The 15,000-nt window shown below is 40.0% G+C and overlaps 1 long non-coding RNA gene across 8 annotated transcripts in view; it reads left to right on the plus strand.

Annotated features, from left to right (window-relative positions):
* Positions 1 to 15,000, plus strand: part of LOC146812328 (uncharacterized) — a 192,921-nt gene that overhangs the window by 47,573 nt on the left and 130,348 nt on the right. For 7 of the 8 annotated variants that reach the window (XR_014965907.1, XR_014965905.1, XR_014965906.1 and 4 more), the window contains exon 3: positions 7,667 to 7,751. This is a non-coding gene — a long non-coding RNA (uncharacterized LOC146812328). Of the gene's footprint in view, positions 1 to 523; positions 651 to 7,666; positions 7,752 to 15,000 lie in introns of those variants that run through there. The other variant, XR_014965904.1, reaches the window with a different exon arrangement.

A 15,000-nucleotide genomic window follows, 5' to 3' on the forward strand; every position in this document is an offset into this window, starting at 1 on the left:
AATAGGCTCCACCACTGCAGGGGCTCTAGTATTGCTTGCCCATTAAGGCTTTAAGTTGGGAATGAGGGACCACACCAGTTTTAATTGAGCAAGATTCTGGCAGTAATGTCACTCCTTTGGGTATTCCAAAGGACAGCGGGATCATAACAGACTGGTTGTTATGAAAGCACTGTATTTGTGTTGGTTATTGGGAAGAGCAGCAAAAGAACCATTCTTTCAATCTTGTGACTTGCCAATTGTTTTTCTTCCAGCCTATCTATCACCATGTGGATCTTCTGGTAAGATTTCACTACAGTCCTCTATGCCTCCTTTCAGTAATCTGGATGAAAATATTAAAATTACAAATTTGAATGAGATACCTTTTTTTTTTTTTTGTTTTTGTTTGGATCCTTTCTAAGGCTCAGCTCTTCAGCTGCCCAGCCTCCTACTTGTGCTGCTTCATCTTGTAACTCGACTGTGGTTGGATAATCATCTGACCTAGCCACTGATGCAGGCTGTCATCTCTGGCCACTTCAAGCAGACTACGCAACAGATGCTCCAAAGTACATTAATGGAGGATGTGAAACCCTAAAATTCCTTCCCGTCTCTTATCTACTGTACCAATGACCGAGACATCCTCGACTTTGACATGGACCATGTACCAAGTGAAGGTAACATTGTCCTCCTCTGAATCTCCTGCATGGGATACCATCTTGCTTTCCACCTTCAAAAGTTTGCATGGGTTCAAAGAAGTGTTACTTCCTCAATACATATACTTTGCTTCATAATCTGCTTTGGATTAACTGTTTTGAACAGTCTGTATTTAGAGGTCATTGATTAGGACTGGTGCAGTTGCACTGGCTAGCTATACTTCCTTAATTCAGGGTCACCTTTAAATGCCCCATTGGCAAAACACATTCAGGAGCAAATGTGCATTTTATGTGCTCTTGCATATCTTCAGTTTGTTCCGCTAGTTCATTAACTTGTTCAGGGATAAAGATTCAGTATTTTAAATTATGCATCCCATTAGGTCGACTGGTGCGGTTGGTGTGCTTGGAGAGAGTTTCAGGCCAAGGTATGGTCAGTCTTAACGATGTCTGACAATAGACTTTACAAAAAAAAAATTTGAATTCCTCCTTGTAATAAGTGTGGGTTCTGGAAGGATTCAAACATGTTCCATGTACTAAGAACACCTCACTAAAGAATGTTTGTTCTGCTTATGCTTTTATTTATGCAGTTGCATAAGCTAAACCAGAGCGAGTGTGCAAGATGTGTAGGGACAGTGATGTTTCCATCTTCTTTGTTTCCTCTGTCCCATCCCACACATATTAAATACAGATCTGATCTTTGCCGCAGTCATATTAACCCTCTGCACTACTTTTTGGCAAGTAAGAACTGCCTCTAGACAAATCAGGATGCACAAGCAACTCTGCATCAAATCCTTTTAAATCGTAAGTTATTGCTAAACATAGCTTCACAGTGACTAGACTTCACCAAAATGTAACAACTAAATTAAACTGGCTTTTGGATATTACTGCGGTCTACCGGTTATTATATTTCGCATACCCACTTAACAATGTGAACTAAGCAACCATGAAGTTAATCTGCATTCTGTATGGCTTGGCAATCCTCCGTAGCACTTTGCAATTCCATTCTTTTGCAATCTTTATTGCCCTTATAAACCAGTGATAAATTTACCTCCAAAAGGTAATGCAAAGTAACCTCCGCCTGCTACAGGAGTAGGCAGTAATGTGGAATCTTCAGCCTATACAAGTAAACCATGTACTGCCATGTTAAGAAATTGCTAAATCTTGAAGATTGGAAATAAATGTGTAGCACTGTTGTGGCACAATATTGTGCGGATGGGGTTTCAGAAGGAGAGTGAAGTTTTTCACCAGTTTGATACATTTATGACTTTAGCTAGATAAAGGGGATTATAGATATCTGAAATGGGAATTGCAGGAAATTGGATTATTTTGGGTGGAGTGACAACCCACCTCGGAATAATCACAGCTTCTCTGTCTGAACCCTAAGCCACTAAATGAAGCTGAGCTTAACCACCTGGTAGTTATGGCACAGAGCAGTTAAGCTTACATGGAGGCAATGTGTTTTTATGCAGCATTAAACTTGATAGTCACAACACAAAGTAATAATCCCAAACCCAACTGAAGAGTCAAATTTAGTAAACTAAATCACTCCTCAAAATTGGAGAGCTTGCGATATATTAAAGTAAAAAAAAAAAATGGACCACTGACATTTATGGTTGCAGGAGACTTGGACGTAGGTGCAGTTTGAGGTGGACTATGATCGCACCCCAGTCAGATACACAACCAGGTTTGTCTTAGTCCAATATTTTACCTTCTGACTTGCAATCTAGGTCCTAATTACAGGAGTACCCTTGTAAAACCCTTCCGGGGAGGTGCTGAGACTCATAGAGTGTCGATAGTTGATGGCACGGTCCAGTCCAAGGGCCATTAGTCAGTTGGGCACTTCCGGGGGGTGAAACTCTTGCTGCTTGTTTCCCTGTAGCCACACTTGACGTCACCCAGCTGATCCTTGGAGTTCATTTTTTTTGTTCAAGATGCAAGATTGAGGACCTCAATTCCTTCAGGACTCCTCTTGTCAGCAGGGTAGAAAGTGTTTGAGGAAGCCTGTCTGAGGTTGGTTTTGTAGGATTGACCAGCGTTTGGGTAAGCACACCCGAAGACACCTCTAGTTTATCTTTGACCAAGTAAAGCTTCCCAGGCCTTACTTACTTACTTTGCAGTAGTTCCTTTTTGATTTACTGCAATGTCTGGGGAGGGTACTATGGTGATTTAAATGTGATAACTACATTTTTTTTAATTTTATTTTTTTAAAGAGAACACTGTACCCACAACATATTCAAAGATCTAACCCTGGCACGACAATAATAGGATCCTGCAGCAACTAGACCGTGGGTCAACAAGAAATGTCTTTACATACTGTTCCCACCAGGGAGTATCTGCATCGGTGGAGCTCACGGGCCACAATTGAAAGTCTTGTGTAAAAGAACAACTACTGTGTTATACTTTGAACAATTCACCACATGGTGTCATTTGACATGTTCGATAGAGAAAAAGCGTTTGATTATGTATCCCGTAAATGGTGGCACAATCGCTGTCTGCGTTCCTTGAACACCAAGACCTGGAATAGTAGTATGGTACATTGGGCTGAATTTCTTTTTGATCGCCACCTTCCATCAAACTAGATCTCCAATCTTTGGAAGCCAGCCGGAATACGGAATTTGATCTGCAGCATTGGCAGAGTGATACTCTGCAAGTGTTTGTGAGATTGAGTGTCACAAAACTTTTGTAGGTCCTGTAAGACAGCGCAATGGTTATCTACTTCAAAGGTTACAGCAGCTGCCGCAACGTCTGGACCATCATGATCTGCATCTTGATGTCAAAAAGTATTTTTTACAGGATCTGCCCACCCAGAGATCTTTTTGGGAGGTTACTTAACGCTTGTTGAACCCCATATAGATGGTTCAACCGACCATGCCCTCTACCTAATACTCTAGCCATTAAGGACTGCATTCAGTTGTGATTCATTCCCTCCACAACAGAATTACCCTCCGGTCTGTATGGAGAAGACAAAATGCACTTGCACACCCGTATATTTCATCAAATCCTGGTACGCTTCAGAAGCGAATGCCGGACCTTGGTCCGAATAGAATGCCTAACAGGCATATGTACTGAAAAGACTTGCAAGTCTTTAAAAACAGTTTGACCGTCAGCCAAGCAATGTAGCCAAGCTCAAATGTATCTATAGCCGAACACACTGCAACCAAAATTTATTTGGACACAGTATATGAAATTAATAGGGCACAATGATCTAATTAAAAGCAGCCAAAAGGCTGCCTTTAAATAAAGATATCTGTGGTGAACGAGACACAGTGGAACTTTTGATTAGTTGACAAACCACAAGTTAAAGCATATTTTCTGGTCCGTTGGTTTAAACCTTGCCTGCAATAACGAGTGAAATAGTGGTAGCCACTTCAGCTTGAGTAGAAGTTACACCTTTTTGTGCTGCATAAATAAATCCTGTCCATGGTCTGCATTGGGAATCGCATGATCACCAACAACAGGAATAGTTGTAAAGGGAACACTTTGATCATTTAAGTGATAGGAATATTTTGAAGGTAAGCCCTTCGGTAAAGCTATGCCAGTTTTAAATGCATTAACGGCATCCAATATCCTTATCGATACGAGTTTTAGAGCGTGTTACTGCTGCTATTTTAGATGTGCTAACTGCAAATTTGACTTCTTCAGCCAGAGAATTCCCAACAGCATAGACTCAATCTATGTAGAAAATAAGTTTGTGGCAACCTATCCTTTAGATTTGCCACTTTAGTTCAAAGCAGTTTGTCCTTTTTTGTGCTATCCTTGGAATCCTCATATACATTTTTGCTGCTCCAAAATGATTTGATCTTTAAGAGATTACACATTAATATAAATCCCACACAATAAGGGTGGGGAATTCAGTATTTTCAAGAGCATGGAAAAAAAGCTTTCATTGAAGCCAATAGTGCAGTACAGTCCCCAAGGGAATGGCTGTGTGTAGTTTGTGTGTGGAAAACGCCATGTGGCATAGATCCAATGCGCAAATAGTGCATGCTGTAGAATACTGCTGCTTAGAACCTATAGCAGGTTGAGCAGAACCATCGGTGTAAATGATGTTTCTGCATTGATCAAGAGGCAAAACTGAAGAAGAGTGGATAAAGGTATTCATATTGCAAAAGATCTTGAGTTTGCACCGAAGGGTCAAAGACCACATCTACTTCCATGGCTGTTAAATACATTGCCCATTGTATCATCTGGAGTGGAGGGCCTTTGTCATTTTTCCTATGCCAGCTGTCGAGGCGATCACAAAAGAAAGCGTGCCTAATACAATGTGTTTGCCTTGTGCAGGATGGTGTTCTGTACAGCTGTTAGAATTTTTTCAGTAGAAGCAAAACTCATTTCTGCAGAGGAATATAGATGTGATTTATATGATATGGGTACCGTTTCACCTTCATTAAATGCTACATATGTAAATCCAATTCCACCGTGTAATACCCGGATGGCCAAGTTAGTGGTGTTAACACATGTATTTAGGCTATGTGATTCAAGCAAATCTGATTATAAAGACCTCAGTGTTGCGATGTGTTCTGCTGTCCACCAGGAATTGGAAAAACCAAAAATCCCACAGGAGACTTATTTTTTTTTTTTAGTGTGCATGGAGTTACCAATTGAGCTCACTTTTCCAGAAAATGAAGGGCAAGATTTCCCCCTAATTTTTGAGTTCATATCCTAAGAAAAGGACACTGAAAAAAGCTATGTAAGATTGTTTTAAAGTTAAATTTGTAACAGAGTTTGGCATATCACGAAATTATGTGATCCTCTTGCTAATTGGCGTTTCAACTCATTGTCTGTGAGATAGATATCCTTAACATAGGAGAGAGCTTCATGGTCGATCTCATGGCTAAACAATTCAATGCGTGCTGCAAAGACTCCTGGCCTGTTCATATAGCCTATAGGAAGATGGGCATAGCACCTCTGAGGGTGCTAAGTCCTGACCAGTTATGGCTCTCAGAAGCTAAATTGTGGCTGAAAAAACATTTGAAATGTCCAATGTGGTGGTGTATTTTTTTTATGGACGATATTATAAGTCCGCACCAAGCTATGGTTAGTTTGCGCCACAAATGTGCAAATATGACCGTTCAAATGTCTGTAATCCAAGACTATGCTATAGGAGCACTAAGGTTTCAGAACAGGAAAAAAGGGATTATTAATTTGTGAGAGATAAGGTTCTATTACTCCCTGGTACTCCAGTTTGGAAATTATTTCCTTAATGGGTGCTATAACATCCCATTTAAAAGGATAATGTGGCTGAATTTGATGTGTACGCAGTATAGAAATGGCCTGTTAAGGGGAATACTTATCCCAACCCATGTGATTACGATTAAGAGCTGGGGCCCAGCCCAGGGCCCATTCAATTACATATGCATGTTTACCTTGTCCATGATGAGGTGTGAGAAAGAAGGGAGAATAACATTCTCACCCAGGGTATACTCCAGAACCAAAGTGGGGGTCATTAGACCTCTGCCAATAGAAGTAGTCCAGTTGTCCCCAAAAATTGCTTTAATCGGGCGTTAAATGTCAACCTCAAATTGGGTTTTCAAGTGGTAAGTCTGTCCAGGGGGGCTACGTAGGTGTCTGAGGTTTCAGCTGTAATGAAGAAATCAGTTGCTTTCTTTACCAGCTGCACCGTTGAGGAGTCACTGCCCAACTCCTATTCAGGAGGAGGGTTCTCGCAGTCTATGGTCTATCTAATTGTCAATGCTGCAACTTAATTTTCTGGAAAGGGGCTTTATATGAAGGGGCCTATCCTCCTTTATCTTCACATCAGATGAGCGTTGTCTGAGATCAGATTGCCCTCCTCAGTCGTACTGTTAGTCAGATGACCAAGGAACATGGAGAACGGATATCAGGAATCCGCTAACTATCATGAGTCTTGACTTTAATGTGAGCACTAACATCGTAATGTCTCTCAGAGGACTGTGGGGATTGAGTACCTACTTGTTGTCTTTTTGTGTTTTCTTGGGTTTATCCCATGATTCATTAGAGGAGTCGAGGGCTGGCCTAGTGTCCTTATCAGAACTAGGCTTGCCAAGAGATGGTACGGCTCAAACTAGGAAACTACCATACCAGTGCAGGCATTGCAACGTAATGATTTTAAAAAGTATTTTTTACAACACAGATGCCATTACAACACAGATGCCATTACAACACATCCCACTACAGCACATTTTATGGTTCGTTTAATAGGTAACTTTTATATTGGAATAATGTTAAATATTGATGTTTAATTTTCTTTTGGTTAAGTTTTGTATTAAAAAAAATATATATATATATATATATATATATATATATATATATATATATATATATATATATATATATATATATATTAGGGAAATGGAGGTCTTAGTTGGGAGTGTTTTAGTACTTTGGTTTTAATTTTAATTTCTGGGTATTTATTACGATTTTTTGATTTAATTAAAAAAACTCTTTGGGGTGAAGCACCTACCCTCTGGTATGGGATGTGTAGGATATCGGGTTATTGAGCGAAGTGAATTAATATTCAGGTATTCATTTCTATCCCTGGGTACTAATTTATTTAAATTTTCAATTTTTGTTGCTGTGTTTTTATTTTTTTTATAATTGCTCTTGGGTGTATAACACTCGCCAGCACTGGATGTAAAGGAAATAGGGGTTTTGGGTGGCAGAGTGTACTAATACTAATCAACATACTTGGGTATTCATTTGTTCAATTTTAACTCAATAAATAAAAAATGTTTAGTTTGGGGAGATGTAATTCCTATTTTAATATTTAAAGTGTAATTTAACAACACACTTTTAGATGTGGGGAAAATATATTAATCGTTGTACAAAAAAAACCCAGATTAAACATACATGTAACTTTGTTTATTTTAAAACATATTTAATAGTGCAATACATTCTGGAAAAAATTGTAAATATTACTTAGTTTAAATTATTTTCTAAAAATAAATTCTTTAAAAAAAATGTATTAACATATGGTAAACCTTTTCTAAAAGTACTTTCCCATGCTTTTTGTTTGAGCTAAATGTGAGAAATTATCCTTTTTTCCTTTTTACTTTCAGGTTTCACGTATGCAGTTGTGCGTCTGTTTCTACAGGTGGTGGAACATTGCAGTCAAGATCAGAAGCAAGGAAGAGCTGTAGTCGGGTAAGTCACATTTAATTTATTAAACAGATTATAGGTGCCATACTTTATTGTAAGGAGAGATGAGGGAGTTAGTTAGATGCATGTTAGTAGTAAGATGTGTTTTGAATGTTTTATCCAGATTTCTTCCTCTACAGCTAGCAGTTGTAGGCATACGTTGGGTTGTTTATTTTCATTCATTGGTTGAAAAAAACATTTTAAGAAAGAATAGGATTTCTTTTAAGCCAAAATGTGAATCGTGTTTTATTTTTTTTAAAACATTGTTTGAGACGTGTTATGTACAACTTAGTATATGGTATTCATGACACTGAACATATGTGCGAGTAAGAATGAAATGGATCAACTATTGGATTTTGGCGACATTTAGAATTTTTTTTCCCTAGATGTATGTTTCAATCAATTTCTTTTGACTATGTGCACCATTGGATTTTGGGACATCGCTTCTAAGGATATGGATCGGATACTAACTTCTGAATAGTGATTTGGATAAATGGATGTCTTACATTTTTCAGTATTTTTGTTTATAGGAGGGTTGCTTTTTTACACTACACAGTAATTTTTCCAACAGTTGGTTTGTGGGAAAAAAATCTGCATGCCAATCTGTGTATAATTTGTTAGTTTACAACAGGATTTGGATAACTTCATGGAATATAGATTTGTTACTTTGGATTATTGGAGTGTTCACGACTCTTGGTGAAGTGTGGTTAAACATAAATCACCAAGAGCTGAAGAAAAGGCAACTTCAGGTAAGAAGCCCGACAATCCTTAAATTAAAACCATGCCAAACTAATTACAAAAAATGCAAAACAGCAAAGTATGACATAATGGGTGTTTAGTCTTTGTTAGAAATGTAGTATTCATGCAATGGTGTCTAGGTAGTCTGAAGCCACCATCCACATATTGTTGAAATTGACCTAATAGTTGACCGGACATTTCTTTTGTTCTTTTTTAAACATGTGGGTTCAGACTACCTGTCTAAGATTACACTATTCTCATTTCATGGAAATCTGCTCCTTTTTCAAAATTTCTGAGACCTGCTAAAAGAATTCTTGAGGTTTTCTGTCTGATTTGTTGAAGGAGTTGTGCCATCCGTCTATGGTGTTATTGTTCATTGTACTTCCCTCTAAGCAGGTTATGTAACAAATCCATCATTCAACAGGGAACGTTTGCTTCCTCCTGCCACCCAATCTGCTTAGATGGTCAATCCATGTGTCCTCAAAGTAATTTAGGGGGCCAAATTGTCATTGTTTGTTGTAAAATACTCATTCAGTAATTGATGTGTAGAATTCATCCACATTGTCAGGAGGTATACATCATAATCCAGTTACGTTCTTCAATTTATACTGCAGTTTATTGTCTGAAATGTAATCCTCAACAAAGGATGTATTTTGGATTTTCTCCAATAGGCTTGTGAAAAGTAAAAATCAATCATGTGTAATTCAAAATCAATTATCACTTTTCAAGGATTTTTTTAACTGTTAGATTTTACCACTGTTAATAATACAGTGTATGTTGATGTTTGCTTATCTGGGAGTAAACCGTACAGTATAGGAACTATAGTGCTATTGATATTGGCGTGATTTGAGTATATTTGGGGGAATGGATGGGGTGTGGATTTAAAGGTCCCATCCATCATCCAAATGTCGTCATTTTCCAAAGTTAAAAGGTTATGCAGTGTGCTAAAGATCTGTATCGTGTTCTGAGGGGTTTTGATGTCCTGTTTAAGACCAGTTTCATTAGTAAAGTGAACAGTAAATTCAGGGGGAGCGTAATGTCTGAGCAGGTCTGGGGTGTTAATTATTGTGGGTGACTTGCCTGTTTTTGTCTGTGAATAATTGTGAGGAGATTAGGAATTGTGGGTATAGAACCTGCTATATACAAAGAAATGTGTTGGCATACCTCACTTAAAACTCAGCAACAGAGTTTATTGGAGGTGGATGTCAATGCCTTGATTTGCTGAATGTTCTCTCTAACCTCAATCTCCTTTTCAGAGGCAGAGTGGTTATGCTCGGTGGTTTGTTCAGCAGTGTCACCAAGAGTAACCGCTTTGCCTGTGCAATGGGATGCATAATACTGAACTCCACTCCAATGATTCCTGGGCTTGGCCTCTCCTTATATTAAAGATAGCCACCATACTTTATCATTCAATTGCCTTTGACATGGGTCGCCTCTCTTCTTGATGCCTTACTATATTTGACTGCAAAACAGGGTACAGAAAATAATTTTGTTTTAGAGTGCTTACAAATAGAAATGTTATTATTTAAAACCTTTTTGATTGCCTCTTGACTTTTCTAAGAACATGTTATTTATTCTGTTGCTGGACTCTGACTTTGCTAATTATGATTTTGCACTGTGGTTTGTTGTGGACACCTGTAAAAAGACAGTTTTTTAAAACAATTCTTAATGTCAGTGTTTTTACCTTTTGTAAGTTTCTTTATTCTTTTGGTGGTTCAGGTCTTCAAGGAGATATTGTCGACTTGCATACTCACTTTTGAGGGTGGTTAGGCCTGTAAGTAAAAGTTGACGTAAATAGAGATATTGAAAATGATTTTTCTCTACAGTATAACCTTTTTTTAAAAGAGGTTTTGCTTTCTTCTTACTCAACTGATGATTTTTGTTTTTTGTGGGTGCTTAAAAGAAATTTGTTGGTTTGAAAAAGTAGATTTTGCAAACATTTTACCTTTTCAAGGTCTTTATCTTTGTTTACAAGTGATTAATTTTGATGGATTTGAGTCTTGATTATTTTGTTTGGTACTGTCTGATAGTTAAATTACAAGATCTGGGGGAAAAATGAAATAACCTCTGTATGTTTTACTGTAAATGCATTACATTTCATGGCTTACAATTGACACATACCTTCCCTGGAGCTTGCACCCAGTGGAGTTGGATTGGTAATTTTGCCCCACACCATTGAGCACTTCTCTGAGGTAAACACTTGGTAGAGTTTGAAATGTAAAATATTTTGGAATATATTTTTGTACGTGATTCAGAATCTGCCAGAATGTATGTTTGTGTTGTGAAGAAAAGGGTTCTCTTTGTTCCGTTTTAAAACAGCCATTTTGTGTAGACCTTTGTTGTACTGGTACAGTGAAAATAGAGGGAGGACACCAGTGTTGCATTTGGAATGAATACGCTTTGTTTTTAAACGCCTTTACAGTATTTTAACATAGGAAATGTTTCTGCGTTTTAGGAGTACTTTACTTTGGGTACTCTTTTGTAATTTTGACGTTTGTGTTCTGTAAATATTTTTAAAATGTTATCCTGTATTTTAGGGAGGGTATTAAAGCATATTTGTTAGGTTTTGTAACATGCGTTGTAATAGCATGCATTGTAATGGTATAAGTTTAAAGGTATTTTTACTATACTATTATGGGGATGCGTTCTAATGGTATGCATTGTAAAAAATGTGTTGTAATGTTAGGTGTGTTGTAAAGTCTGCATTGTAAAATCATGCCATGCAGTGGTATGCGTTGACACAACCAAAATTCTCCCAAAGTATTACTTCCTAAAGACGTGTATACATTAGCAATAAAAACTGGTAATTTGCATTGTGTACGTTGTCTTTAAGTTTTTATCTGTCAAATTAAATGGTAAAAGTAGTGCAGAAGCATTCAGCTAATTCCAAAGTACCTTTCCACTTTTAAGTGTCTGCAGGATCCACCCAAATTGCATAACAGAATGTAGCTGATTTTGACCATGATACAAAACACACTTCATTTTGAACAATGTCCATTGCCGATGATACAATGTTATCTAAAGTATATATACGAGAAGACCGTGTTAAAACTGTTAACAATGGCAAGAACTTTTTCTAAATTATCCTGAACATTTTGATGTAGGTGTACCGCAGCTTCTATCTACGGCAACTTGCAATATTCACAATATGCAGCATCAACCAACGTTTAGTGGGAGGTGATTTTGCCCCCCTCCCCCCCCCCCCCCCCCCGAAAAAAATCTGCAAGATCGATGTCACCTGACAAAAGGGGAAGATGTTTCGCAGACGACGGTGTGGAATGGTCCAACCATTGTTGACATTAATTACCAACAGAATATGTGGTAACTGTATGAGAATTTGGAAAGCGAGGATCCGGTCAACTTTGTGTAAACCCTATGGTGGCGTCAAAGAAGTGTAATTGGGGAGCATTGGAGCTGGTTGGCCACGGCAACCAACCCAAAGGGTCAATAACTGAAGAATTAAGAGTACCGTTTTAAAACATGAGAGTTCACTCCTCAATCGTGTAGTTATGTGTATGCCTTGTCTTAGGCGGCCAAGGACGGAATTGAGGCAGTATTCAAGTTTAATAGCCAATCCAAGAAACATAGTTTGCTTTTCTGTCTGATTCAGAAACATAAGTTGAGACAGAATCAAACATGGGCAATACAACAATTCAATGCCTCGCACTTTCCAATCTTTGGTACCCCAAATAGATTTTAAATCAATTGTGTCCTTCCAGTAATCATAACCCTAGACCAATTTAGTATGGGTCAGCATGAATTTGGTGTGGGCAGACACATTCAATTTGTAAAAATTGGATCCTGAGTCTGATAGATTGTAACCTGTGAAAAATACAAATTTATTTTTCAGAGTCTTCGAGCTCCCCTGAAATGGTGTTGGGCAATGCTCCCAGTGTGTATAGTTAAAAAGTGGTCTTGGAGTATTGGTTTTGTGTAAAAAAATGATGGGCAGAACGTTGGTAACAGAATAAATCAGAAAAATTAGCAGAATTGAAATGCAGTTTTTCGGTGTCAAAAGCAGTATAATATTTCAAATCAGAAAAACGTGAGTAAACGGTACTAACATCCCAGTCATCTGAGTCTATTCCTGGCAAAAAACATCTCCCAACACTCTGAATATGTACGTACCTAATCCCAAATGAAACAATTGGGAAGGCTGAAATATTAACTAGAACTTGATCCCATTTCATTTCATGAGCTGACGTGTGAGGGGCCAGAACTCCGTCAACGTAGTGGACAGCAGAGGGTTCAGTTAAGTAAATTGCCATTAATTAATAGGAAAAATATAGTCACAAATCCAATCCAGATGAAGAGTAACCGCATCGTCCGTGTGAGAAGTTGGCCTGATATATGATGTCACTAATTCTAGTGTACACCCTGTATCAGTCCAAACAACCCTTATGGTGATTGGTTGTAAAGTCAACCTTATAGACCAGCTATCCTAGTGGTAGCATGGACAAGAGCAGTCTTAGGCTAAACTCTGTATGGCATGTGAAGCCAGCTGTTATACCATATGTAATCCCTTGAATACCAAATGAAAGGACACCACAACAGATGTATATAAAAATAGAATGTATTTATTCTAGTCAAACCCTCAGCACTCTTTATGAGATTCGAGGTAAGTACAACACACTTATTTAAGCATATATTAAGTCACACAGGTAAGTAATAGAGTTAGGCCCTAGGGGTCACGCAAACCATATACTAAGTAAGTGGTATAAGAACCACTGTCACGAATACAGGATGGGCCTAGGCCTAGGCCATCGCTGGGGCTACACTATACTACCAAAGGTTAGGAAGTGGGAGGCCCACGGGATTCAGGTGCAGAGTGGAAACACTCATGCGGAATGCGTAGAAGTCGATAGAAATAGTAGTTATTAGAAATTAACAGTTTTAGGACACTTCTGGAATAGCTAGGAGTTCGAGACTTGGAAATTAGACCCTAGGATAGTCAATACCCTTGTGAGCACCGGAGTACTCAAGTTACCTAGCCCACGGGCTGCGGGTGCATAGGTGTGAACTTGCGTCGGGTTTCGTCGTCGACTCCTATGGATGCCTGAAGGAAAGTTGCTGACAGGCAGTCAGTGAAGAGTGTCCGGTGGATCCCAAGGATGGAAACGAGAAGGAAGGATACCTGCAAGCAGAAGGGACAGAGTCTAGGTCACCAGCCAGGAGCCGGGAAGGAACCAGGCGATGTCGTGCAGATGCAGATGCAGATGCAGGTGAAGAGGTGAAGCTTGTCGCAGCAGCCACGGGTACCAGGAGGCGTCGAGGACGACCAGGACCAGAAGGCGAGCTGTCCCACGAAGGCTCTTGCTGTCGGCGGCGTCGATGTTGAGTTAGGACCCAACAAGCCTTGGCAAGCAGAACCCACGCAGAATGGAGGACTTGCTTCGGGTGCAGACCAGGAAGGTCTGGGGTGCTTCTTTCACAGAGGAGCGGGTGCCAGTCTGGAGGAGCCGGACCAGCAAGGTGAAATCAAAGGTTCGTCGTCGCAAAGGTCACTAGCCAACGGGCCAGTAACTGGACAACACGTCGAGCAACTCCGGTGCAGAAGGGCCCCACGCAGAACACGTGAAGTGTGGGGAGCTGATCTTCTTTGCAGATGGTGCTCGGGATGGGGGCTTCTCAATTCCCCAAGCACAGCCTCGAGGAAGCCTCAGAAGTCGCGCTAGTCAGTTACTAGCCACTTTCCCAAGTCACCGGTCCCACGTCCCTCGTCGCCTCCACGGGTCTCAGCTTTGCTGTAGAGGTGGATCTGGTTCAGAGGTGTCTGGAAGTCTCGGCGCTGGTCAGTCTCTGCAGTCGTCCCTCGTAGGATCAGTCGCAAAGCAAGCAGCGGTCGCTGGATGGTGCCTGGTTGCCCAGGGTGGTCACTCCTTGGCCAAAAGGGAGATTCTTCAGTCTTCTTCCTGAGGTCGAATGTCGAAGGTCCAGAGTTTCTGTTCAAGTTGCAGATTCAGGATAATCTAATTCCTGCAGGGCTCAGCTACCTACTGATATACTGGGCTAGTGGGCTGGGCTACCTGCAAGGTCCCTCCTATGGGTGGGACCAGGAAGGAGAGTGGTTACAACCCCTTTCCTTTGTCCAGTTTCGCGCCACAGCTGGGGCTGGAGTGCCCCAGCGCCGGTTTGAACCGGACCATGCATGGGACACCTTGTGTGCCCCAGGCAGTGTCTCCTTTCTTTCATCCCTCCCTGCCCCAATACACTAAGTCCTGTCTGGGGTGGTGCTCGCACCTCCCAAGGCAGGAAACCTATTGTCCAAGCCTCCCTCGCTGGAAGGACTCCCAGCAGCAGGAGGTCAGACTTGTGTCTGTGGCAGCAGCATCCGTTTTGTGATGCTGGGGCTCTGGTTAACTTTAACCGGGCAAGTAGGTTTCAACATGTGTTCTCCCTCTAGAAGGGAGGAATAATATCCTCATTGCCAGAAATGGGATGGGGGTATTATTCCAAAGTGTTAGACACCTTACACGACATGTTTTGATAAAGCCAAACCATAGTTACCATAACCGTT

Source organism: Triturus cristatus, chromosome 7 (assembly GCF_964204655.1).
Source record: "Triturus cristatus chromosome 7, aTriCri1.1, whole genome shotgun sequence".
In the NCBI taxonomy this organism is placed as follows: Eukaryota; Metazoa; Chordata; class Amphibia; order Caudata; family Salamandridae; genus Triturus; species Triturus cristatus.